This window comes from Lissotriton vulgaris, chromosome 2_1 (assembly GCF_964263255.1).
Source record: "Lissotriton vulgaris chromosome 2_1, aLisVul1.2, whole genome shotgun sequence".
NCBI lineage: Eukaryota > Metazoa > Chordata > Amphibia > Caudata > Salamandridae > Lissotriton > Lissotriton vulgaris.
Window position 1 is genome coordinate 1,413,268,312 of NC_141687.1, and position 26,944 is coordinate 1,413,295,255.

Genomic DNA, 26,944 nt, shown 5'->3' on the forward strand with positions numbered 1-26,944 from the left:
AACCTTAGTGAAGGAGCCACCCATGTTTCTGGCAACTTTGTTAAGTTTCTAACTTTGTTACATCTGTGTTAAAATTCTGATTTTTTTCCTAATTTATGTTGCATATTATTCATGAACACAAAAAGAATAGTTCCACATGAGAAATACGTCACTGAGAACAGTTATTGTACTTCTCAGTGTAATGCATTGGGGAAAAGAAATAATGAGAAAAAGTTGCCGAAAAAAAGCTTGCATATGCGATTTCCAGCTTGACTAGCTTTGATTAGAGTGAAGATGCAGGGAAAATGTAAAGGAACACTTTGCATGGGGAAATGTGTAGGTAAAATATAATCAAAATGCAAAAATCATACATTTTGCAAAAATTCATAAATTACAAAAGCTATGTAAAGCATCAGGAATACCAGCAATCTATATTACTCTACGGTAATGTAGTTGTTTTTCAACTTTGGAAAGCTGAATTCAGTTATCAGAATATGAACCAAAGACTGCGGTATATACACAGATCTCCATAAAAGGAGTATTTACGCAATATGTTTCCTTGCCTAGCCTCAAGTCCTTACAGAACACCACCAACAGATATATCACTAAATACCTAAATGTTTTTCCACCACACTAATTCAATAACATTGCAGATCTGTCCTACTAGACTACAAGGCAAACAAGCTCATTTGGTAAAACACACCTTTCAAGTTGCTTTTTAAGTGTGACTTTACCAAGAATGGTTGAATAGAATACTTTATATTTGTGGTTTTGCCTGAAGTGCAACTTTAGAAGGCTCAGATGCATATTTTGTGTTTGCTTATGTTTGTATTTTAATCAGGAGCCATAGAAAGATTAAAAGAAGATAAAGTCATAGTGACCGGTGATGCAATCTAAACCTCAGATGCATTTTATGTGTTCCAATAAGATTAATGAGCAGCATTATCAGTGAGATGATCGCTTTTTGCATGTGTTATGTTTCCCTGTATTGTAGTTGCATTTATATATTTATTCATGCCCTGAAGAGGTGCCAAAGCACTTTAGCAACCAGGTAGACTGCTGCACTATGGGGAAGGCGTTGGTTGAAAGTTAGGTTTTTTTCATTTTGGGATATACAATTTAAATACCCAAGCTTAGATAATAATGTAATTAATTCTTGGAGTTAACTTCCTTATTGTTATGCAGTTAGGATGACCAAATCTGCCTGATTTAATTTGCAAATTGTGGTGTCTGTGATCATTTATAGATAGGGACTAAAGCTCACAGAAATGGGTGAAACATTCAGCAATATCCTGAACATTTGTGAAATAGCAACCCATTAAAATACACACACAGACACGTATAGCACAATGTGTACTATGCTATTTATTGTCATTGTTGAGTGTGGAGGGACCAGGACTCATGAGAGACAAAGTCTCAAGTGAGCCATGATGGCTCTCACCTCCCTGAACAATGATGATATACAGTATATTATACTTTGAACAGATGCATGGTTTAACAAAAGCTATTTACCCAAACCAGAATGCAAGGGGTTATATTGGTTCAACAAGGTAAAATAGTTGTTTTTTTTAAAACTTTTATATCATCTAAAAAATCATGGCTCTTATATATTGGTGCAGTTATAGTGTAATGTCAAAAATAGTGCAGGCAAGAATTTATTTGTAAGTATTTTTTAATATTGTTTGTGATATTGTTTATCAATGTAGAATTATATATTGTTGTTTTATGCTAAGTTAGTGAATATTCCTTTATCTTGTTTGCAAATATTTTTGGGAAGTTTTTTTGTATTTTGTATATTGCGTAATATAGTTTAGGAGCAGGATGTAGCATATGTAAGGGAGGGGAAGGGTTTTTGTTTTTGTTTACTTTGATTTGTGTGTAGGTTTTTAAGCTTTAGTAATTGTTTGTTGTGTGGAAATGTGTTGTAAAATTGTCATATGACATTTATGTTATAGTTGTAAAAGGAATAAAATATTTGTATTTTATAGTATACTTTTGTTGTTTTTATTAGAGTGCTTTGGGTAATTGTGCATTTTTATATTTTATTTTCCAAATTAATTTACATATTTTTGATTTTATTTTTTGTTTTATTTAATATGGATTTGTTATTATATCATATACACTTGGGTGTGAAATTAATATTACGTTGTATTTTTATGTATATTTGAAATATTTTATTTAATCATTTTATAAATACTCTAGCATGTTTTAAATAGCATTTTATTAATTTGTAACTAATAATATTTTGTTTAGTTAATTTTGTTTTTATTTATTTTATTTTTATTTATTTGAGATTTTTATTGCGCGACAATTACCCGTGGGTGTCTTGGCACATATGATTACTCAGATAAGGATCGATGCCCACCAGCTTACTGGTCAAATAACCAGGTTTTAAGGAGCTTACGGAAACCTACCAGGTTGGGGGCGGTTTTAATGATCAGAGGGAGGGTGTTCCATAGCTTGGGTGTTGCTACCATGAAACGCCTGTCTCCCCAGGTCACTCTTTTGGTTCGAGGGACTGAGAGCATGCAAATGTTTGCAGATCTGAGCTGTCTCTTTGGGGTGTGCAGTTTAAAGGCCTCTCTCAGAAACCTGGGTCCTATATTGTGTACAGCTTTATAGGCAATACATAATGCCTTGAATTTAATACGGTTTTCAACTTTTAGCCAGTGAAGCTGTCGAATGGCTGTAGTTGTCAGATGGCGTCGGGGAATACCAAGCAGAATTCTAGCTGCCACATTCTGTATGGACTGGAGTTTCATTAGGACTTGTTTTTGAGTGTTCAGAAAGAGGGCATTCCCGTAGTCCATCTTCGAGACTACCAAGGTAGTAATGAGAGTTTTTCCTGCTGATGCTGGAAGATAGGGCATGAGTTTCCTGATTTTCTTCAGGACATAAAAGGCGGATGATACTACCTTGTTTACATGATGGTTAAAGACCAGCTTATTGTCGAAAATAACTCCCAGGTTTCTGACCTTGGCAACTGGGACAGGCGGGGGGCCCATCTGGCTTGGCCACCAGATGGGTGACCATTCCGGGGATAGGTTGCCAAAGGTCATAACCTCGGTCTTATCCTAGTTAAGTTTCAGACAATTTGTTGACATCCAGGAGCAAACGACCAGCATTGCTTCTTGGAATTTTGCTGCCACCATTGGACCATCCTTATGCACCGCCAGGACTAGTTGGGTGTCGTCTGCATAAGATGTCAGACGCAACCCATGGGTTTTTATTACCCTCGCTAAGTCCGCTACATAGATGTTAAACAGCGTCGGACTTAGCGAGGAGCCCTGGGGGACCCTACAGGGGATTGCGGAGACAGGAGAATAAAAATTACCTCATTTCACTGCGTGCGACTGTTCAGGAAAGATGAAATAAGATCTCCAGCCAAGTTGACATTCCCCAGGGCTGTGACACGGTCGATCAAGATGGCATGATCGACCGTGTCGAAGGCCGCGGACAAATCCAAAAGAATTAGGACTGCCGCTCCTCCTTGGTCCATGATGGATCTAATTTCATCAAATGCTTTTATTAGTGCAGTCTCGGTCCCATGGCCCTTTCTAAATCTGAACTGAGTATCGTCTAAAAGATTGTGGGAGTCGACGAACTCAGAAAGCTGTTGGTTCATTATAGCTTCACAAATTTTTGCCGGAAAAGGAAGGCCCGCAATTGGTCTATAATTGGCCAAGACTGCAGGGTCCAGAGATTGTTTTTTAAGCAAGGGTTTTATAACCGCATTCTTCCAGCCGTCTGGATATATGCCAGTTTGAAACATGGCATTGCATATGTCTGTGAGAGGAGAAGAAGTTGCCTCATTTATGGCGTTCATCACCATCGGAGGACAGGGGTCGAGAGGGGAGCCTGCCTTGGTGGTGGCAATAAGCCTGCTAACCTGGTCAATAGTGACTGGATGAAAGGAGGGGAAGGTGGCATGTCCACTGTTAGCTTGATGGCTTGCCTCCCGGTTCTCCCCTCTGGGGTTTCCGGTAAAAGAAGAATAGATGTCAGCAACCTTAGTAGAAAAGAACATAGCCAAAGAGTCACATAATGTTTGTGAGGGTTCGATTCCAGGTCCTGAAGGGGGGTTGGACAGAGTGTTAACCACCGAAAACAGCTCCCTGGCTGAATTATGAGCGGTCTCAATTTGAGTAGAGAAGAAAGCACTTTTTTGAACAGCGATGGCCTTTTTATAGATTGCAAGCGCATCTTTGTAGGACTGCTTGGCTACGGGGCAATACTGCTTGCGCCACCGCCTCTCCAAGTTCCTGCAATGTTGTCGATGTAGCCTAAGCTCCTCAGTGAACCATTTTGCCGAAGGAGAAGTTCTGTTAGAGAAAATAAACTTCTCCGGGGCCACCTGATTAGCCGCGTTCTAGATCCACTCTTGGAACTGGGCTGATAATACATCCGGGCTATCAGAACCTGTGGGTGGGGAGGAGGTCAGAATATCCATAAACCGCGGGATATCTGCACTTTTCCATGCCCAAATTCCTATCCTACCTCTTCGTTTACATTGAGGAGGGTTAGGGGCACGTGATTTTATGGTGAAGATAATAGCTTTGTGATCAGACCATACTAATGGCAAAACATCCACCATCATGACATCGGGATTGTTGGTGAATAAGCCATCCAACGTATGTCCGGCTTGATGTGTAGGGCCCTTCACAAGTTGCTGCAGTCCCAGAGTCTGCAAGTCAGCAATAAGCTGCACGGCATCGTTGTTCTCCTGATCTTCAAGGGGAAAATTAAAATCACCCAGAATTAGGTAGTCTGGGGATCCTATGATATGAACATTAAAATCGGGGAGAGTGGCTAAAAATTTGTTCCGTGGACCCGGGGGTCTGTACAGAAGAATCCCTTTAAGGGCTTGCTTGTGGTTGAGATTGATAGCGAATGTTGCGGATTCACAATCTAAACCCTGGATGAGGTCAAGTCTGGAACGATATGTATCCTTATGAATAATGTTGTAATTTTGTAATTTGTTTACGATTGTTAGGTTATGAAAATAATACTTTGGAATTTTAAACGAGTTTTACAATTTTTGAAAAATTAATTTGGACTTTAAATGTAAAGTTATATTTTTACATTTTTTATTTCAAGGTTGTTTTTTCTGTTTTAAGCGTTTTATCTTTTAGCTTGTATATATTTTTAGTGTATGTTTTAATAATTATATTTAATATTTAAAGAAAGCACAATTATTCTGTAAATCCTGATGGGCATTTTTTTAACACTGAAATCTATAATTGTAGGAATATGTCGGTAACTTTGAAGTAGGTGTTGTGAATGTAAGGTTCTCACATTCAGTCTAAAGAAGTGGTGGAAGGTGCACAGTGTAAATTCTGACTAGCGAAATTTCTTGAGTGTCTCTCAAAAGTTGAGGGTGCTGCCTGGGTGGCGTCGCTTGTCGTTGGCGACCTATGGTAGATATACACAAAGTTGTGCTTCCAATGGATATTAGAAGCATCCCCTGGCGCTCCACTCATACATCTCCTGTCATTTCAGGATTCCTTATTAATCACAATTGTTTCAATTCATAAGTTTCTTTTATTCATATTGTGTTTCTTTTCATGATTTATATTCAATTCAATTATTCAATTCAATTATTCTTCATATAAACCAACGTGTGATAGTTCAATGCATTTCGGGCATTAGTGCCCTTCATCGGGGACCAAAGGCTGAAATTAAAGGTACATATAAAGTGTAATCAATACACTGAGTCGTCAGCATGTGTTTATCAAAACATAACATTAGAGATAACAACAAAAAAGTGGTACAATGTGATAAAAACCCAGGTGACTGTGGTGAAAAGCAACTGATAATGCTGAATCGGCACTTACGTGTCTCAATCTAGGTTCTCACATTCAAACATTTCAATGATCCTTAGCTTGGAATTGGGTATACCTGACCTCTTTGAAGTCCAATACTTTTCCATGTGTGGTTATGGTTAGAGTGGGAAAAAGATATTTGACTTCACCAAAGTACAAGACGTTCCCCAGTGTGATTAAGTTTGGATTTGGAATAGTAAATGTGAGGTCTCCCAAGGCCCAACATATATGTGCAGTGCTTAATTTGAGCCGGTGCTCAACAACAGCACTTAATTGGTTTCCGGTGCTCGGCACAGGTACCTAATTGTCAACACCATACTTAGAACAGTCTACCACATGATGGCACAGCTCATCTAATTTAAAGATGAGCAGAAAAATTGTTGTTTATGAATACAATATACATTAAAATTGCTAATACCTGCATCCCCATAATTCCTTTATCTTTGGGGTCCTGGAATATTCTGAACTGTTGCGTTTACATGTGAGAAAGATGGTTAGTAGTTGTTTTGGCAGCGATGACAAGGGCGATGGGTGGTGCAAGCTGCAGTGGCCTCCTGGTCAGAGCCCTGGCACTTAATATTTTACAAATTGGGCACTATATATGTGACTAGGTTATGGGGAGGAACTAACAAATCTGACCTCCCCAAAGTCCAACACTTTCCCCAATGTAGCTAAGTCTGAAATGAGATTGCTAAACCTGAGTACAAATAGTCCAAAACTTTCCACAGTGTAGCTAATTTTGGAGTTGGTATGGTAAATCTGACCTCCCCAAAGTCCAACACTTTCCTCAATGTGGCTAAATATGGAGTGGAAATAGAAAAGCTGAACTCACCAAAGTCTGACACTTTCCACAATGTGGCTTAGTGGCTTGAGAATAGTAAACCTGTTCTCCCCAAAATCCAATGTTTTCCCAAATGTGGTTAAGTTTGGAGTGGGAATAGTAAATCTGAGGTCCTCAAAGTCTCACAGGTTGCTCGATGTGGCTAGGTTTGGAGCAGGAAAAGTAAATTTGAGTTCTCCAAAGTCCACCATTTTCCCAAATGTGACTAAGATTGGAGTCAGAATAGGAAATCTGACCCCCTCAAAGTCCAACAGTTTCCACGTGAGAATTGGTCTGAAGTTGGAAAAGTGCATATGAACTCCCCAAAGTCCACCAATTTCATCAATGTGGATAGGATGAGATTGGACATATTAATCCTGAGATATCCAAAAAAAATTGAATTTCCCAATATTTCTAAGATTGGAGTAGGAAAAGTTAGCATCATTTTTTTAATACAAGGGTTTTTTACTAATATTACAAATTTTTCAATTACATTTCTTTTTATCATTTCTTTATCTAATGCACATTTGGAAAACACATTAGTTATTTAAGACTCTTTTTTAATTAAGAATTGGTTTAATACATAACACCAACCTTTTTCCACCATTTGTATTCACACAAGTTCATATTTTGTTCTTAAAAGTATAAAGTCATCATTTGACATTATAAAAATGTGTTTATTATTATACAGTTTATTTTAACTTGCTGTACTACACATTTTCACATAAACATTTTTGTTTACCATTTCTCTTTTTTAATGATTTTTTTCATACAAAAAGTACTGTAAATAAAGTATTATCTTGTATTTTTCTATATTTTACTATATATATATATATATATTACATTTCATGTATGTTTTTAAAGACCAAAACGCTCTATAACTTTTTTGCATGTTTTATATTATTCTACAAAAAATACTAAAAACACTAATTTATTTGTTCCATTATTTTCTATTCTATGTTTTTTTCATGTCTCATTTCTAATATTTCTTTTCAATGCTTGCTTCATGTTTTTTAATCAGTCATTGTAATTTTGGAATGTTCAAGGCTCTGTGCAATCGCAATTTCGAATTATTTTCCAAGGGTTTTGTGCTTGGGGGAATGTTTTAAGAGTTAGGCAGCTTGTTACTTTAAAAATGTTCTATATTATTTTACTGGAATTTGTATTAGTTATGTTAGGTGAGTATGGTATTCTCTATTGTAGGTTTATATGCTTTGTATGTGTTTTTGTTTTTGATGCACGTGCAGATTCTTTTCATTGATGTGTTTCTACTATGTTTATTGAGTCGGTTAAAAATAGCGTTTGGGTGGGTTTACAGATAGTTAACTTGGATTACAGAGATTATTAAACACCCTGGAAGCATTTCTTGTTTTCAATTAAAAATAGTTGGTTATTTTTTTAACAAAAGTTATTTTGGATTTTTCCTTGTTTTTTTTCAGTTTACCTGGAGCATTTATTAATTCCCAGGAATTTCTTTGTCATATGGGATACTCTATTTAGGGGCCGATTCTGAACTCGCTTGGAAAGGCTCCGAAAGTGATCTGGCTGGAAAAAATATGAGCTGTACGCGTGCTTTCCAACCGACTCGTACAGCTGTATGAGCGAGCAAGTACAACGCGAGAAACGCAAAATCGCCATCCGTATCGTTTCTGGGTCTGAACCGCTCCGTACGTCTCGTCTGTAAGAAAACCGTGCCGTGCAATGGAGGCAAATTCCGAACGAGGCAGTACGATGCACGCGTCGGACAGCCGGATTGAGCCAAAGTTTCTGGCTCGCAAAACATCCGGGAAACTGCGTTTGGGGGTCCGCGTCGGATCCCCATCACCCACAGCCTTACAACTCGGACACAGCATGGACAGTGCAGATGGCACCCACGCGTACCCACTGAAGGGAGCACCCTTGTGCGAGACGTACCCATTCAATCAATGGGAGCCCATGTACGCATCGTACGACCGGCTCCCATTGACTTCTATGGGAGTCGGACCGAACTGAGTCCGGCAGCATGCGGCCGCATCGTACTCGTTCAGTCAGACTGCAGGAGTCTGGCTTGGTCGGAAAACACTCCGGATCCGGCTCGGTTGGAGAGCTTTCCAACCCAGATCGGAATCGGCCTGAAGCGCTATTTATTTTCATTTTTTTAAAGAACTTTTTAAAGGATAATTTTTTCATTTTTTTATTTGTTATATTTTTTACAAGGACTTCAGCTACAAAATTGTACATTTAATTTTAATTTCTATTATGTTGTTTTTAGGTTGGAAATTTTAATTTAGCATTGTTTTTTTAAATGATGTCATTGTTTATTTGTCTGTTGTTCTATTTAGATAGAATATACCTCAGAAAACACAACCAGTTACTACTGGGAAAATACTGTGCCCAGCATTATATCACCTCAGCAACATAAACACATGACACATAAATCCCATGAGATCAGACATAATCAGCAGCACAAACACAGTATACAATAAATCACATTATGCAATAGGTATCACAAGCATAGACTCATTATGCAGTAATCATGGGGCATAACACACTGAAACTGAACCCAGGCCAAATGGTTTTCAATAGGGCTCAAATGCCCTATGTCCAAAATGTCAGGGCGCAGTTACAAATGCAGCGAAGCAAAGTGCCAAAGCGCTGGGGCAGGGCAGGAGTGTAACTCACCCATTTCTTCTTATATAAACAAAATGCCCCCAAAGAAAAGAATGGCGCTGGCACTACTTTGCCTCATGGGTCCCCACTGGGACTTTCTAACAGAGGTGCCCCCACGTCGCAGCTGCCGCTAACTGGTGGTGCAGCTGGTAAAATAAATGCAGGCAGTGCTCACTGTGCCCCGAGGGCTCCAATTGGGACCCTGAAAACCAAATGTGGCCAAATGTTGCAGCTGCCCGCGCTGGTGCGTTGCAGCTGTGGAAAAGGTCTGGCACCACTGTGCCTCCTGAGCCCCACTCAGGGACACTTAAAAACAAAAGTGCCCCCTTGGTGGAACTGGCCGCAACGGCGGTACAGCTGTGAAGGAAAATAACACTGGCACTCACGGTGCCTCAGGGAGCTCTGACAATGTGCAATTGAGGGTGTAGGCACCGACAATGTGCCTCGAACCGCTCCCAGCTGCTCGTGCCGCACTACTACTCTACAGGGTTCTCCTGGACTCCTCCCGGCTTGTCCTCTGGTCTTTAGGCAGCACATGGGGCTCTCCTATGGCCACAGGCGCCCTGCCTTCAAGCACACATCAGCTCACCTGACTTCCTGCCGCTTGGGCTCACGGAGGCAGGGTAGGCTCCCGTCCTCCTGCCAGCACTTCCTCTCTGCTGCAACTCCATCCACAGTCAGACCTAGCACTCCTGACTTCCAGTTTCACCACTCGCAGTTGTGGCGGCTCACTTTCTCCTCTGCGGTGCAATGCGGGGTGGGCACCCTCTTTAAAGTAAAGCTCAAGTGCGGAGTGAGCACCCGCCTTTTAAAAGATGCATAAATACAAGGTGGGCTCCCGCTGAAGGAGCATAAACATAAGGTGGGCTCCCGCTATCAAATAATTATGAATGTGGGGTGGGCTCCCGCCAGATCAGCAAAAATGCAGGGGAATCCCCACGTCAGGATTCCCTGTAAAGGGGTTGCAGCTCTGTGCTGGGAAGCCCCAGCACTCTCACTGTCCTGGGTGAGTTATTTCAGTGCACACAGGGTGCTCTGGTCCAAATGTTCCAGGGGGCAAAGGCTGGGCCCAGGCAGGCCAGCACACAAGGCCCTCCAGCAGGGAGGCAGTCCCTTGAGGCGGTTCCTACTGGGGCCCAGCTGCAGTAGTCCTCTGGAAGCACAAAAGCACAACACTTTCATGGGGTCACAGCCCCTATATTTATATCCAATTTTCTCCTTTGTCAGGTGGGTGCTTGGTGATCAGACACACCACAGGGGGCAGAGCCAGCATTGCACAGGCTAGGCACAGACCTATTCAGGGACCATGGACTTCTCCTCCCACTACTCCAAATACAGACGTCCCATTCAGCCTAGCACTGACTCACCCTGCCCCTCGTGGAGCCACACACACCTCACCAGCCCCTGTCACTCAAAAGCCAGACATGCAATTCACATCAGGCAGGTTGATACATAGCACACAGAAATGCCAACTTCTAAAAGTGGCATTTCTAAAATAATTATAATAAATCTGCGCACACTATTGCGTAGCATTTATTATCACTATTCCAAATATACCAAACTTGACCACGCTGCTCCTCTCATATCAGGAATTACCACTGAAACACTTATCAGGGAACCCCCAATTCATTCCTATGGGAGAGCAGCCTCACAGTAGTGAGACACTAAAATGGCTGTTTGTCACTACCAGGACATGTCACACACTTAAGGTACATGTCCTACCTTTTACCTACAATGCACTCTGCCCATAGGGATAGCTAGGGCCTACCTTAGGGGTGACTGACATGCAGTAAAAGGGGGGCCACAGACATGGCACACACTTTAGATGCCACATCCCAGCGGCAGTTACACTGTACACACAGGCCCTGCAATGGCAGAGGCCTGGGATAGGTTTGAAAGGCTACTTTGGTGGGTTGTGCAATCAGTGCTGCAAGCCCACCCGTAGCATTTAATTTACCAGCCCTGGGTATATGAGATACCACTACAAGGGACTGATTGGTAAATTAAATAGGCCAAACAGGTGTAGACCAATCTTACCAGATTTATCACAGAGAGCACCCACACTTTACACTGGACAGCAGTGCTAAAGTGCCCAGAGTCCTAGAACCACCACCACCATGTCAGATAAAAGGCTAGTAGAAAGGCATAAAGTTTTGGGATGACCCTGCAAAAAGGGCCAGGTCCAACAGTCCATCTAAGCTCGGGGCTTTAGAGCCATTCAGAGCATCAATAGCTTGCGCCACTTGTCTTGCGAATAGTGTTCACCCAAGAACCGGCAGTGTGCGTCTGTCAGCCACACAATTACGATTTCTTCGAAGTAAACCCTTCCACCATAATCATCACGTGTATTATTATTGGAGTATAGTTGTTCATAGTAGCAAAGTAAAGTATCAGCAATAGTGGTGTTGGTGGTAACCCGTCTGCCGTCATCTAGCAAAAGCGCTGCTATGTAGTCCGGACCTTAATTGGGGTGAAGTAGACACGCCAGTGTAAGTCTTGGGGGCTCACCCTCCCCATAACTCTGGGCGGATCATAGCTGCCAGGATAGGAAACTTCTCAAGGATCGGAATTCGTCAAGAAGTTGTGTTCGTTATAGTAAGAGCGAGTTGTCATTGTGTTGCGTATTAAGGTAAACCAATCTCGCCAATTCCGCTTCTATGCATGCTATGTTGTTTCTTATATCCCTAAGGACCCCAGCATGTTTTGAAATACATACACTTCTTATATATGCCTTGAGAGCATCACACATTGCCTGACATGACACCAAGCCACTATTTAAGCTGAAGTACTCCAAGATGGATTCATGGAGTTCGGACGGTACACTGCGTCCATGAGGGCAGTACCTGGGAAGCACCACCGGCTCTTGATTCCTCCACCAAATGGGACATTGAGGGCCTGACAATGTGCGCAGGAGAAGTCGAACATCACTCAACCAGGAGAGGGTGGTGTCTGATAACAGCCAACAGTCAATACTTGTCCCTACAGCATTTGGTGCTGAGTAGAAAGTGTATATTCAGAAAAAACAAGGGAGACCCAATAAGTACCTAAGGGCCTTGGGCAATCAACTATTAAGGAGAACAATGGTCCATAGGGTTAAGTTTTTCACAAAACAAATGAAAATATAGACTCCAATCAGTACTATATTAGCCAGTTTTTTCAGTGCCCAGCCGGGCCTGAAATTTTATTTCAAGTATAAACACAATTAAAAGACCATCAGAGAGGTCTAATGCGAAAGCTGATAGGGTACAAGCCTGTACCTATCCAAAGTACACTCGAAAAGAGTTCGAGGGTGAGAGGGTAAGCAAAGAAAAGAGGGTAAAGAATATCAGGCAAAAAGAACATGGGAGCCAATTGTCCCTTGCATCATTAGCATATTCGCAAAGCAAGTTCAGACAAACAGTTCCTGTAACAGTATTGACACAATGGAAAAGTTACAGAACTGAAAAGGTGTTGACGGTGTTTCGATCCCTGGCTCCTAGTGAACTGGGATCATCATCAGGACTTTAACAATATATTGCCTGTATGTACTTTTTAAAGAAACCTGTTCGAGCGATCTTCAAGGGACTCCTGTGAGTCTAGAAGAGATGATTGAGTGGAGGGCTGGTGCCTCGAGTTCCTAATCCAATTAGTTAGGAATGTTACTATTAGCTTTAATCCTGCTTGGAATGATTCCACCGTCACGGCGGTATACAATATACCCGGATTTGCGTGAAGCCGGCGCATTGCCATTGAGCATGCCGTCCGCATTTTGCTCGTATCGCGAGTAAAGCAGCATCGCTTCTGCACTAAAGACCCTGAAATATTTCGAGTGCCCACCTTCGGGAGGTTCCGGGTATATTGTATATCGCTCGAACAGGTTTCTTTAAAAAGTACATACAGGCAATATATTGTTAAAGTCCTGATGATGATCCCAGTTCACTAGGAGCCAGGGATCGAAACGCCGTAGACACCTTTTCAGTTCTGCAACTTTTCCATTGTGTCAATACTGTTACAGGAACTGTTTGTCTGAACTTGCTTTGCGAATATGCTAATGATGCAAGGGACAATTGGCTCCCATGTTCTTTTTGCCTGATATTCTTTACCCTCTTTTCTTTGCTTACCCTCTCACCCTCGAACTCTTTTCGAGTGCACTTTGGATAGGTACAGGCTTGTACCCTATCAGCTTTCGCATTAGACCTCTCTGATGGTCTTTTAATTGTGTTTATACTTGAAATAAAATTTCAGGCCCGGCTGGGCACTGAAAAAACTGGCTAATATAGTACTGATTGGAGTCTATATTTTCATTTGTTTTGTGAAGAGTAGAAAGTGTATGCCATTTAGTAGAGTGTATATGTTGCCATGCATCACTCAGGTAATAGGTATCTTTAATGTCAATTAATATACGTGTGGCCTGAGGTTTACTATTAACATGTGTGCCAGTGGAATCTAGGAGTGTATCTTGAGGCAAATTAAAATCGCCCACTATAGTACAGTGTCCGTATCAAATCAGCCCCTAGTCGAGGAGAGGTCAAGGAAAAAATGTGGGTTATCTACATTAGGGGCATAGACATTTAAAAGGAGCACGTCGTTGTCGGCCAGGCAAAAAAACTGTACAATGTATTGACCTCCTTATCAATATGACTAGTGCTAAGACTGAAGGGTACGCTTTTATGAATAAGGGTGCAAACACCTGGTGAATAAGTGCTATTACTAGAAAAGTATCCATGCGCCCCCCTGGATTTGGGGAGTTCATTTGTGGGAGGTATGTTTCCTATAGGAAAACTATCATAGCTCCATGTCTGTTAAGGTATGAGAAAACTTGTCTACCCTTCCTGGGGAAATTCAGACCCTCTAGACGATTACCATGTCACTCAAGGCTTTCTCCCAGGCGATTTAGGCATGATGTTAAGGTATCAAATCTCTGGTCAATGGCACGGAATCCGGCACGCAGTTCTGCCTGGATGTATGTCGTTACAATGCATACTTTTACAATGCATACCTTTACAACACATTTTTTACACCGCAACATCCATTACAACGCATTCCATTACAACGCATGCCATTACAACAAATTCTTTGAAACTACCTTTACAACGCATTCCACTACAACGCATACTACATTTACAACGCATACCATTACAACGCATACCATTACATTGCATGTATGGTAAGTATTGGATAGTGTAGGGGTAAACATTAATATTCAACCTTCAAGGAAGATTGCAACAGTAGGGTAAGTGTTGGATAGTGTAGGGATAAAAATTACTATTCTAACTCCAGGGGGTGCAACAGTAGGGTAAGTATTGGATAGTGTAGGGGTAAAAATTACTAGTATAACTCCAGGGGGTGCAACAGTAGGGTAAGTGTTGGATAGTGTAGGTATGCGTTGTAATGACTGCGTTGTAATGTCATGCGTTGTAGTGGTATGCGTTGTAGTGACATGCGTTATAATCATTGCGTTGTAATGGTATGCGTTGTAATGGCATGCGTTGTAATGGATGTTGCGTTGTAAAAGTTTTGTTGTAAAGGTAGTGCGTTGTAAAAGTTACGTTATAAGTGTTGTTTCCCGTTCTGCCTGCCAGCCCGGCGAAAGATGTCTGTTGGGGGTAGGATCAGACCCCCTTTCCTCCATGTCAGACACTGACTCAAGCCTGTCTGACTGCCTGACCCTCTCAAAGGCAAGTTTTCTCTGCTTTGGGTCACCCCTCCCCATAATGAACTAGGGAGGTCACCTGCGGGCAGGCTCAACAGACCAGCTCTCCACTCCACGAAAGCTGGCTTACTGTCAAGGACAAACCCTGCACAGCAAGACAAATCAGTATTGGCGGCTGACTCCAATGGTTGCCAGAATCTGGAAAGGCAGTGGGTTCAGGAGTACCAGGAACACAGCAGCACCCCAGGCACCTACAGAGCAATGTCCACTCTCAAATTGCAGCTTGTTCCAATGAGGCAGCCAAAAAGGAAGTGACCCAACAGGTCATGCATTTAAAGCTGTTTGTGGCGATCCCAGCGCATGTATTTAAATGGATGCAGCACTGGTCTCGTATGCCTCGTAGCGCCGAGCTCCCATGCAGCCCCTACATCTCTGCTCCTCTATGTCCCAAAATGGCCGCCGAGATCAGGGTAAATATCCGATTCTGTCAGGACGGACTCACCCGTCAGTGCTGTGCAATACGCTCTGCCAGTGGCATAGCAAGGTCAGGTGGTACCCGGCGCGGAAAATTTCTTGTCACCCCCAGCTTCACAAAATGGCAGAAATATGCGTTTAAAACACATATTTTTGCCATTTTGTCACCTCCCTCAGTGATGACACCCGGGGCAGCCCGCCCCCACCACATCCCCCTTCCTATGCCACTGCACTCCGTTCCCTACGCCGTCCTTCAATGCTGCATCAGGCGATGCCGGTGCCTCGATTTCAGTAGGTTGTCAGGACTGTCACAGCCCTCGGTCCGCTCCTCCTCCACCAGGAGCCGCAGTATGTAGTGCAGGGCTGGGAGCACACCGCCGGCTCAGCAGGCCACGTCAGGATGAGAAGGGTGGGTCCAGCAGGGGGGCCCAGCAGGGCTCGATAAACCAGTCCTCAGGCTCACCTGCGGCCCCTAGGCCCCTATCGCCACAGGGCCTCCGAGGTAAGCTGGGCCCACACCGCTCTCACAGTCATCCGTCATCACCACCACACTTTTGCTCTCAGCTTTCCAGCGACATCAGGAAGGGTGGTAATATATAGTAAAGCTGGCATATTTGAACTGAAATTCCACCTGCAACTGCATTCGGCCAGGTTGCAGTGGCCACAGCTTCAGCGCTATGCATCCATCTTGGATGCCGGTGTGGCCACGCCCCAGCAATGGAGCCTTTATTCTGTCCACTGAGGAAACACCCTTTGTTGTGAGATTGGGAAATGCTCAGCGCCTTCAGGAGGGAATGTTAGAAAACTATACTCAGCTAAAGAACAAGGTCACTCACTGGTTTAGTACTGATATGGGACAGATGTTTCGATTAGCAATTCTATTATTATGGTACGAAGACTCTCTTAGATTGGCCTTACCCATAAAAGGTGGAAAGTAGACTGTGCAGTGGTTATTTCAACCATGATATGATGGCGGCTCGTTTTCTGGCATACACTCCCGGGACCCACCATATTGCATCTCACTTTAAGCTCTGACCCTTATGCTTCTTCTATCCTCACCATTCGCCTGTGCTTAGTCACTCTCTGCCTCAGACACCTGTGGTAGGGTCTCCTGCTTCCATTGCCACCTTTCCAGCCAGACAGTTTATCACACCTGAGCTTGCACCTTCCAGACTTCCAATCACTTTGAACCGTTGAGTATGCTGGAGGATGCGGAGTGACTAGAGAATGAATGGGTGATGGCTGCCTGTACTCTGGATGCTTCCTCCAATTTTTTTAACTCTCACTCCAATTTACATAATCTTCGCTCACCTTCTAATGCTGAAAGATTGTGGGCTGCAGTTTAAAAAAAAGCAGACCCAGAGTGGCTAAATATTACCTCGAGCTACGACAAAATTGGCCATCCGAGAAACATGAGGCACTAGTGATTCTTTCGCTTTGGGTGCTATTCAATCCTTTTTTATTCCTGCAACTCACTCATCTGCAGGAGACCCAAAGGTGAATTGTTGTCATTGATAATTTTAGCATCCAATTTTCAGGTAGTTGCTATCAGTTCCCAGACAAGTGGGAACTGCTGGTAATTAACTTCTATAATGCTGTCTCCGGCACCTCTTCTTCAGAACATGTGGGCATCCTGTGCAAGTTTTTAGGGAATTAAAGAGTTAGGAATTTGTCTTATTGATGGACAATACTGATGGGTTACTTTAATGTACATCCATTATTGGGCCATTGTCAACTCTTTGGCCTCCAGCTCTTGTCTACTCATGCTCACAAGTTTTATTTAGAAGATTCAAGTTTAGGGGGGCTCCTAAATGCTTTTATCTGTGAATTTCATTTGCCTTGTTCCTATGAAGCTCTTGATTCACAGGGACCAAACTCTCTTCCCCAGGCTTTTGCGGCTACAGGTTGTTCAACTATGGTAGGTTCTATCTTGGTTTCATGTAAGCTGTTTAGTAATTTTGAGGATATTATGGGGCATGCAATGGGTTTTAGTGACCCCAATCTTATTTCCTTGTTGTTGAGGTGGCTTCTGTCACTGGAAAAGATGTCTGTAAGTCCAATACCTTACACATATTATGGGGTGATCAAGAGAGAAGATTAGAGTGCTCAAAAGTGGCCACTGAAGCTTTCCTTGTTAATTTGTGGGAGATTTGTGCTTTGGAACTAGATTACTCCGGGGGTGCTCAACAAACCCATTGGTGGTTATAGGAGCCTTTTTTATAACTTGCGAAGGTGGCCCACTCCTTGCTCATGCTCCCAATTCCTGCTAGCCCAAGATTATACAGAGATGGTTTGATAAAAGTTACTCCAAGGTGCAGAGAACCCTCTGCAAGGGATAACAATATGATCACTAGCTGTAGAAGGAACTATAAAGGGCAGATTTTTAGGAGGATAAAATAAATGAAGGGAGAGCTTTTGCAGGAATTACGTTCAGCTTCCACGCTAAAAAGCAGCACCATGTTTTGGGAGTTTGCTAATCACCCTTTCTTTAACAACACAGGTTACGGCACAGTTGCCTCTCATATTCCCCTAGAGCAGGGGTCTTCAAACTGTGGGGCACGACCCCCAGGGGGGCCGTGGAGTGATAGGAAGGGGGTTGCGCATTCCCTTCACACTTCTGCCCAGGCCCATAGCTTCAGCCCCCCTCCTTCCCTGTAGTGTCTCTCAGCCCGGGCTGCTGCAGTGCATCTCGTGCTGCTGGGGGCTCGGCTGGGAGGTGTCTGGAGTCTTATCTCCGGCTTCCTGATCTTTTCACAGGTCTTTAAATACCATTTGCATATTTACATGCTTTTGTTAACTGGTAACCTAGGCTTAATATTTGTAATGGTTCCAGTACCCCCTGGGTCCTACTCTGCCTATTCCTTACATTTGTATTTTTACACTTACTGCTGTAGTGTGAGAATGCATTTAATGAAAAGAAATATAAAGTTGGTTAGCCAAAAGAAAAATGCCTGCTGCGTGTTGTTTAAAGAGCCCGCAGAGACCTGCTCTTCACATCAAATAGAGTTATAAATAAAAAAGTATGTATTAATTAGCTATGTAACTTATCTGTCTTTGTTCTCTTTAATTATCAGTCATGGATCTTAGAGGCAGCCCTAGAACACAATTAAAAGTGCTTTCTATTTATATTTGCTGTTCTAAGTATTCACAGAAAAGTGCTAAACATACAGCTTTAGGTGACTGCTTATTTCTTGGCCATCAAAATAATGAGCTGTATCGGCACATTATTTATTTCCTCCACCCTCGATCCCTGATTATTGCCATTATAGCAATAGTTTAACTTATATCTGAAACCCTACGCTTCAAGTTTCTGGGAATGCACCCTGCATTCAGACAACTCACTCCTCATTCTCGCCTTCACTTTCACGCTCGCCCTGCACTTACACTAATCACCATGCACTAATAGTGATCACAATGCACTCACAGCAATCACAATGCACTCACACTGAGCACAATGCACACACACTGATCACAATGCACTCACACTGATCACAATGCACTCACACTGATCACCATGCACTCACACCATTCACCCAATCACCCTACACTAACAGTGATCACAATGCACTCACACTGATCACCATGCACTCACAACATTCACCCGCTCACCCTGCACTCACAGTGATCACTCTGCACTAACAATGCGCTTGCGTTGTTCACCCTGTACCTCACCCTGCAGTCACTTGAGCACACTACTCACCCTTCACTGCTCAATCTGTAGCTCACTCAAACAAGGCCATCACTAACCATGCATTAATTCGTCCCACTCTGCACTTACAGCCAAACCCAAATTCATATGGTCACCTCACTCACCCTGCAGTCACTTCTTTTACCCTACTCTCACACTGTTGCATCGCTCACCATGCAGTCACCTGGGTACTCTTGTCACCCACACAGGGTTTAGAAATGTTTGTCAGGAGGGGGTCCTTACGCCTGAAAATGTTGACAGGGGGGTCTCGGCATCCAAAAGTTTGAAGACCTCTGCCCTAGAGTCATTGATAAATCATTTTGAAGGGATATCTGACATAGGTTACAAGGCCCTGCTTGATAAGACTCTAACCACAGTTGGTGTTTCCACCTTGTCTGTGGGTCTAGAGGAGGTAATAAATGCAATTTGGCTCTCTCTAGCAACAAGGCCCTAGGCCCCGCTCGAAGGCTTGGAGTGCCGCTCGAAGGCTTGGAGTGACAGCGGATCAATTGCTCGATTCAGGAGGCTCCAGTGGGGAGTTCGTGTGACCGGAGGAAGGACTTGGACGCTTCCCATCGGCGCAGCGGGACTGCGAGTCCCAGGTAGCCCAGCGGCAGCTCAGACGCCGCACCTGGGACTCTTCCCGCCTGGCCGCGCCTCTCCCGAGAGCCCTTAATACCGCGCCTCGCGGCCCCCGCTTCACGGGGGCCGCTCGAAGGCTTGGAGTGACAGCGGATCAATTGCTCAATTCAGGAGGCTCCAGTGGGGAGTTCGTGTGACCGGAGGAAGGACTTGGACGCTTCCCATCGGCGCAGCGGGACTGCGAGTCCCAGGTAGCCCAGCGGCAGCTCAGACGCCGCACCTGGGACTCTTCCCGCCTGGCCACGCCTCTTAACCCCAATCATCTATAACTTCATCTCCACACACGCGCATCGCGGGACGCGGGCGGGTGACCGCCGGGCTAAGCCCGGGCAAAGGGCGGGCCGTTAGAGGCCGGTAGAGACCGGACCGGGCCACCCCTCTGACGCTGTGTTTCCCATGGCCCCTTCGTGTCCAACTGCAATATGGCAACCAGGGTTTCCAGGAGTAAAGCTGCACAACAGTGTTCTAGTACATTGGAAAAATTCTTCCCCAAGGCCAGTGCTCTAGCCAATAAATGCCAGCCAGTGCTGGACACTCACCCCGAGATGGGCTCAGAAAATGTGTCATTGGATTCCACGGACTCTTCAATTGATGTTAGTACCCCATTACTTGTGGACGCCACCCATCTGTCACTCATGGACAGTATCGACCAGACGATTGAGTCAGTCCTGCAGCAACTAAGAACCCCATCAAACCTCCAGAGGGATAGAGATTCACCACAGCCATTTGGGATCGCTGATCCCTCTTTTAATGCGGATTGTATGGGAACTGAGTCGCAGGAAGTGGGCCAGGTTGTTGTTCCCACAGATCCTGTAAGTAGCAGAGTGGAACAACCACCGAAAAGGAAAAGGTCGAGGAAACTAAAAAGGGCAAAGAGGGCCAAAGTCGACACAACCAAGCAAAATTTGGATGTTAGCACAGACATCTCGGCCTCGCCTGAGGTCATCTCCCCAGGGTCTAGGTCGGACCATTCAGGCCCTTCTTTAGCTACGGCCTTACCAGTGTATTCAGGCCCATTTATATTTGGTGGGGCACCCTCCAATAACACAGACATGCTTATTAGTTCAATTACAGACATTTTTAAGAACTTGCTGAACCCTCTGTCTGTAAAACTGGATGCCATAGAGGCTAGACTGTTGGCCATAGAAAATATTCATAAAAGGAACAGTCTTGGTCCGGGCCCAAATGCTCTAAGAGCCCCCCGGGAGTCGACTGGGAACAGTCCTCCGACTCCTGCAACGACCTCCCAGGCTTCAAACGTGGTACCAGTCCAGTCGGGGGCCTTGCATAGCAAAAATGGCGCTTCTGCCCCACAAATGCACCTACTGCCATCCCAAACGTCAAGGCCCCCTGTTCCTGCTCCTAGGAGATCCAAGCAACCTGCATCCTCCCAACCAATGAGAGATGAGAACTCTGCCAACGGTCCTACCGGCCACACTACTAGCCCCAATGCTAGGCGTAGGGTGGTCAATTTGCCCCCCGAAGCAGTACCTTACACGGCGATCATGGTGGGAGTGCCTGAGCTCACCGGTGATACAAGGGAGCCGCAGGACTCGCTACGTAACAAGGTAATAAGTTGGCTCAATATCAACAGGCCTCTCCCTCTGAACTTGAAAGGTGAGGTTTTGATGGTCAGGAGGATCCCTTGGATTGGTTTTACCCCAAAGAACAGGGCGGGGGATTGCATTATTGTCAGTTTTAAAAGCCCACAGGTCGCCACCTATATTTGTAACTGGCTTGTAAGGCCTGATAAGTCCACCATTGAACTAGTGTCTCTCTCACACTTCTACCCAAATGTCTGTAACACGGAGGTGGGGAGGGAGCAGGGGTGGACTAGAGTAGGCTTTGCTGTAGATGGCTCACGTTACAGGCCCAAGCATTATGTACCTCCCGTTCCTGGTAACTTTATCCACCACAATAGATTTTCCTGTCTTGATCAGGTGGACTGACCACAAAAGGGGGACACTCAACCGAGTCCTGGAAAGCCAGTTTGTGGGGTCTTAGGCAGGGGGGAAGTGAGTGCTGTGCCTGTAACTGATCACAGGCCACAGGACACCGCCAAAGAACGAAGGGGTACCCTGGAAGGCATTCTGGGTCAAGAAGGGTCACTATTTAGTACTCGGATTGGTCACAGCTTGCAATCAGCGGAGGTGGATGCATCACCTATCACTCCGGCTACTACCAATGGCCCGCAAGACCCTGACCCCCCATAGCCACCGCACCATTTCCCCCTGGAGGGCCAGGATCACTACCACAAGGTCCAGGGTTGAGAATTCTCTCCTGGAATGTGGCAGGGATCGCAAATAAGGAAGGCACACCGGATTGGGATCTCCTGTTAAGTGGTAGCGATATCCTCCTTTTTCAGGAGACATGGGCGAGGGAACCACAGACCAGAATAGGGTTCGACATTTTTGAAATCCCAGCAAAATGGAGCGGGAGGGGGAGGCCGTCGGGAGGTCTGGCAATCTGGATAGCGAGTCACATTGGGTGCCAGGCGGAAAAGATGCACACGTTTTCGCAGGACATCCAGTGCGTGTTGCTTACATGGCCTGGCAAAACATCATGGGCCATTGTTAATGTTTACTCGCGACCAGTTGCCGCGCCAAACGAATCCCCCACCCTAAATGAGCTGTCCTCCTTCCTAGGCCAATTGTCAGGTGACCATAAGATAGTGCTGGGAGGGGACTTTAATTGTCACTTCGAACTCCTAGAAGGACTAAAGGAGGGCACCCTCACTGCTGAGGATGATTATTGGGGGGTCCCACCCTCGTCTTCGCCCCACCCTAAAGCCTGGTCCCCACTAGCAGTGCAACTCATGTCCCTTACCTTGAACTTTGCACTGAGGGCATGTAATGGTCGTACCCCTTCCGATACCCCCTCATTGTGCACTTTCAACAGAAAGGGCCATGAGTCAAGGCTGGATTATATAATGTTAGATATTACATTGTGGCCAAAAGTCCTTGACTTTAGGGTGCTACCAAGGTCGGATAGCGACCACAATGCTCTCCATCTGGAGATCCAGCATCCTCTGCCTCCAGCGGGCTCGCCCATTAATGCCTGCGGAGAGGATCAGGGGGATATGCTTCTCACCACAAACAGGCGTCGGGTTAAATGGGGAAAGTTTCTCAGCACAGAAGATGCCATAAATAAGCTATACGGCCTGGCACTCTCCAGGTTCAAGGAGGTGGATGCGCTCATAAATGAACCAAGATCCTCGGATTATAATGAGAAATTAGCCAGCATTCACCAGGGACTAGTAAGGGACCTTGCAGAGGTGTTCCATCCAGTGGTACAAATCCGAAGGAAAAAGACTCGTGCCCCCACTTGGTACACCTCCTCCTGTAGGGCAATTAAATCCGAGCTAATTGCTACAATCAAGGAGGGCTCAAATAAGGGTAAGGTTCGAGACCTCAGGAGGGAGTACAAAGCAGCAATGGCCAACGCAAGGGCAGAGTGGGACTGGAATCACTGGCATGACCTGTTTCAAGCCCTAAAAGCTAGAGATTTTAGGAAATTCTGGGCCCTGGTAAATAATGGGACGGGGGAACTTAAAACAGCAGTCGAACCTAACATCGCCCCCTCGCTTTGGGAGGCCCATTTCGGGGCACTTTATCAAGACACTACTTTATGGCCAGACGGAGTGGTGGCAGTGCCCACAAGTACTTTGGATACGGCCCTGGAATTCTCTCTAGGGGAGGTGGTGTCTGCTCTGGAGCGCTTAGCGCTGGGGAAGGCGCCGGGGCTGGATAAGCTACCGGGGGATCTCTTTAGGCATCACCCAGACATCTGGGGTCCGTACCTCCTTATTCTTTTTAATGCCATCTTAGGAGGTATGGCGGTCCCCGGCTCTTGGCTGGGGGCAGAGATTGTACCGATTTACAAGAAAGGGTCTCCTCTGCTCCCGGCCAATTACAGGCCGATTAGCCTGATAGATGTACCCCAAAAGCTCTTTGCGCGCCTCATTCTCAACCATCTGCTGGATTGGGTGGAGGACAACGACATTATGAGCCCCCTGCAGGCTGGCTTTAGGAAGAACACGTCGACCATGGATCAGATTTTCCGCCTCGTCCTCCTTTATTGGAAGACGGTGAGGTTAGAGGGGGGAAGGCTGTACATGGTCTTCGTGGATCTGAGGTCAGCCTTTGACCTAGTCCCGCGCAGGAAATTGTGGGAGGTCTTGGAAAAGTTAGGAGTACCCCCCCCCCAGCTACTCAGCATTATAACCAGGCTGCATGAGAACAACTATGCGCAGGTGAGGTGTGGGAGGGATGGTAAGCTTTCGTCCAGGTTTCCAGTCCGCCGAGGAGTCAGGCCGGGCTGTGTCCTGGCACCGACCCTGTTTTGTCTTTTCATTAATAGCGTTATACTACACCTAGATAACGTTAAGGACAATGACGCCCCACTTTTGGCAGGCAGGAGGGTCCCGGCAATCATGTTTGCTGATGACACCCTCCTGCTTTCCAAATCCCCCATGGGGATCCAGAGGATCCTGAACGGATGTGGTCTTTTCTGTCGCCAACACGGGTTGGAGGTGAACACAGAAAAGACCAAGTTCATGATTTTTAATCCTCCTAACAAATCCAGACCCAACCGCACCCTGGGTACCGTTAGCCTTGAGAGGGTTTCTGCTTTCATATATCTGGGGGTAACACTCCAGGAAAATCTATCATGGGACCGCCAGATAGCCAGATCAAGGGTTAAACTGTCTCAGCTATCGGGTGCAATTTTGAAGGTGGCAAATACTTCCACCTTTAAGCCCTTAAGCCCGGCCCTTGAAACATATAGGACTCAAGCTAAGGCAGCGGCCATGTACGGCAGTGAGCTATGGGGGTATAAACAGGCAAAGATTTGGCAGGAGTGGAAAACAGTTTTTTAAGGCAGCCTAATAGGTCTCCCGCAAGGCACGCCACTTTTGCCACTAAGATTAGACATGGGTCTTCCCTCTATTGCTGAAGAGCTTGTGTCAAAGCCAGTGAAGTTCTGGCACCGGCTATGGTCCACTGACGAACTACACCATTACAGACAGGACCTTATCCATGTCATGAGCCTGAACCGCAACAGCAAAATCCCCTGGCTCGCTTTCGTAAAGAATGAACTGCTCAGTATGAACTTGTCAGAGCTATGGGACGATCCTGCTCGAGGTTGCCAAAGGATTTCACGCAAAGCCTTGACCCAAATTTATCAGGACAAGAGCCTTTCACTTATGGTAAATGCTCACAATAGCGGCACCCTCACTGCGCGATTTATGGAATCCAAAAATTCTTATGCCTTTGAACCTTTTATGGATTTTATTTTTCCTGTACTGGCGAGGAAATTGTTTTTACAATGGAGGCTTGGCACACTCCCTACTAAAACTTTTACTTGTAAATGGACTAAAGGGGGTGATAAACTGTGTCCATGCTGCAACACCCATGAGGAAGATGACCTCCATATCATGTTTGTATGCCCTGCCTATCACAGACCCAGGAAATATTGGATAGCACCGCTCTGTAGAAACCTGAGGTTCAGGAAGTACATACAGGCATACAGAGTTATGAAAACTAGTACTCTGGGCCACATTGTGTTTGCCATATCCAAATTCCTAATGGCAGTATGGATAATCAGAAAGAAAATAGTCTTCTGAACCATGGTACTGTGTTGCATCCTCTATCCCTCGCTGGTCGAGAAGAGACTCTTCTATAATGTATTTAATATTGTATTTTAAATGTATGTACTGTATTTTATTGCATCTTTTATGGTCTATATGGCCGAAATAAAGAATTTTTGGATTGGATTGGAATGCACCCTGCATTCAGACAACTCACTCCTCATTCTCGCCTTCACTTTCACGCTCGCCCTGCACTTACACTAATCACCATGCACCAATAGTGATCACAATGCACTCACAGCAATCACAATGCACTCACACTGATCACAATGCACACACACTGATCACAATGCACTCACACTGATCACAATGCACTCACACTGATCACCATGCACTCACACCATTCACCCAATCACCCTACACTAACAGTGATCACAATGCACTCACACTGATCACCATGCACTCACAACATTCACCTGCTCACCCTGCACTCACAGTGATCACTCTGCACTAACAATGCGCTTGCGTTGTTCACCCTGTACCTCACCCTGCAGTCACTTGAGCACACTACTCACCCTTCACTGCTCAATCTGTAGCTCACTCAAACAATAACCATACATTAATTTGTCCCACTCTGCACTTACAGCCAAACCCAAATTCATATGGTCACCTCACTCACCCTGCAGTCACTTCTTTTACCCTACTCTCACACTGTTGCATCGCTCACCATGCAGTCACCTGGGTACTCTTGTCACCCACACAGGGTTTAGAAATGTTTGTCAGGAGGGGGTCCTTACGCCTGAAAATGTTGACAGGGGGGTCTTGTGGTAAACACAGATAGTCTTCTATATATCTGAATGATTTATTGCTTTTCATTAGACATCTGACCTCTTACCACATATCGAATATCCTGAACCTGAGAGAATCGCACAGCATTCTTAAATATTGGGTCGACAGATATCTATGTCAACTGTCCCAGTATTCCCACATATCATTTATGAATTGTCCCTCCCCCTACGTCTTGGAGAATTACAAGGAAATGACAACAATAGAGGAAATTGCAAAATAGATTGTTTGTACTAATCATGTGCTTTTCTATAAACTATGGCTGCTAAAACACAAACCTTTTGTTGTAAAATAATGTTTTTAAAAACTTGCATAAGTATGTGAATTTGTATTGATGTGCATTCTTATTTTTATAGATATTACGTGGCTACTCCAGGAAGAAGGTGCTGGCCGCCGAAACGCGCGTAGAGTCATATAATCTCGCCACTTATCTACTATAGATAAAGAATCAGCTTTTTAGATTATTTAACTTTGTTTCATGATGTTTATGATATATTACACTGTGAATTTTAATTTTGTGTTATGTGAATGAATTGTTTACTTTCTTAATTGTTAAATAAAAAAACAATGTCTTTTAGTCAGCTGTAGTTAATCACTTACTACCTTTTACCAATAGGGTATTTTAATCATTAATTATCTAGGTTGTTACTTTTCATATATATTGTTTTCCCTGACCTAGGAATTACAAAATTCGTACTCTCAGGGGGTCCTTGTTAAATATACACAATCTTTCCCACAGCTTGACTGTGTAGGGCTTTTCTTTGATTATAACTTGCTTTATCTAGTCCTCGCTTGTCATTTCCCT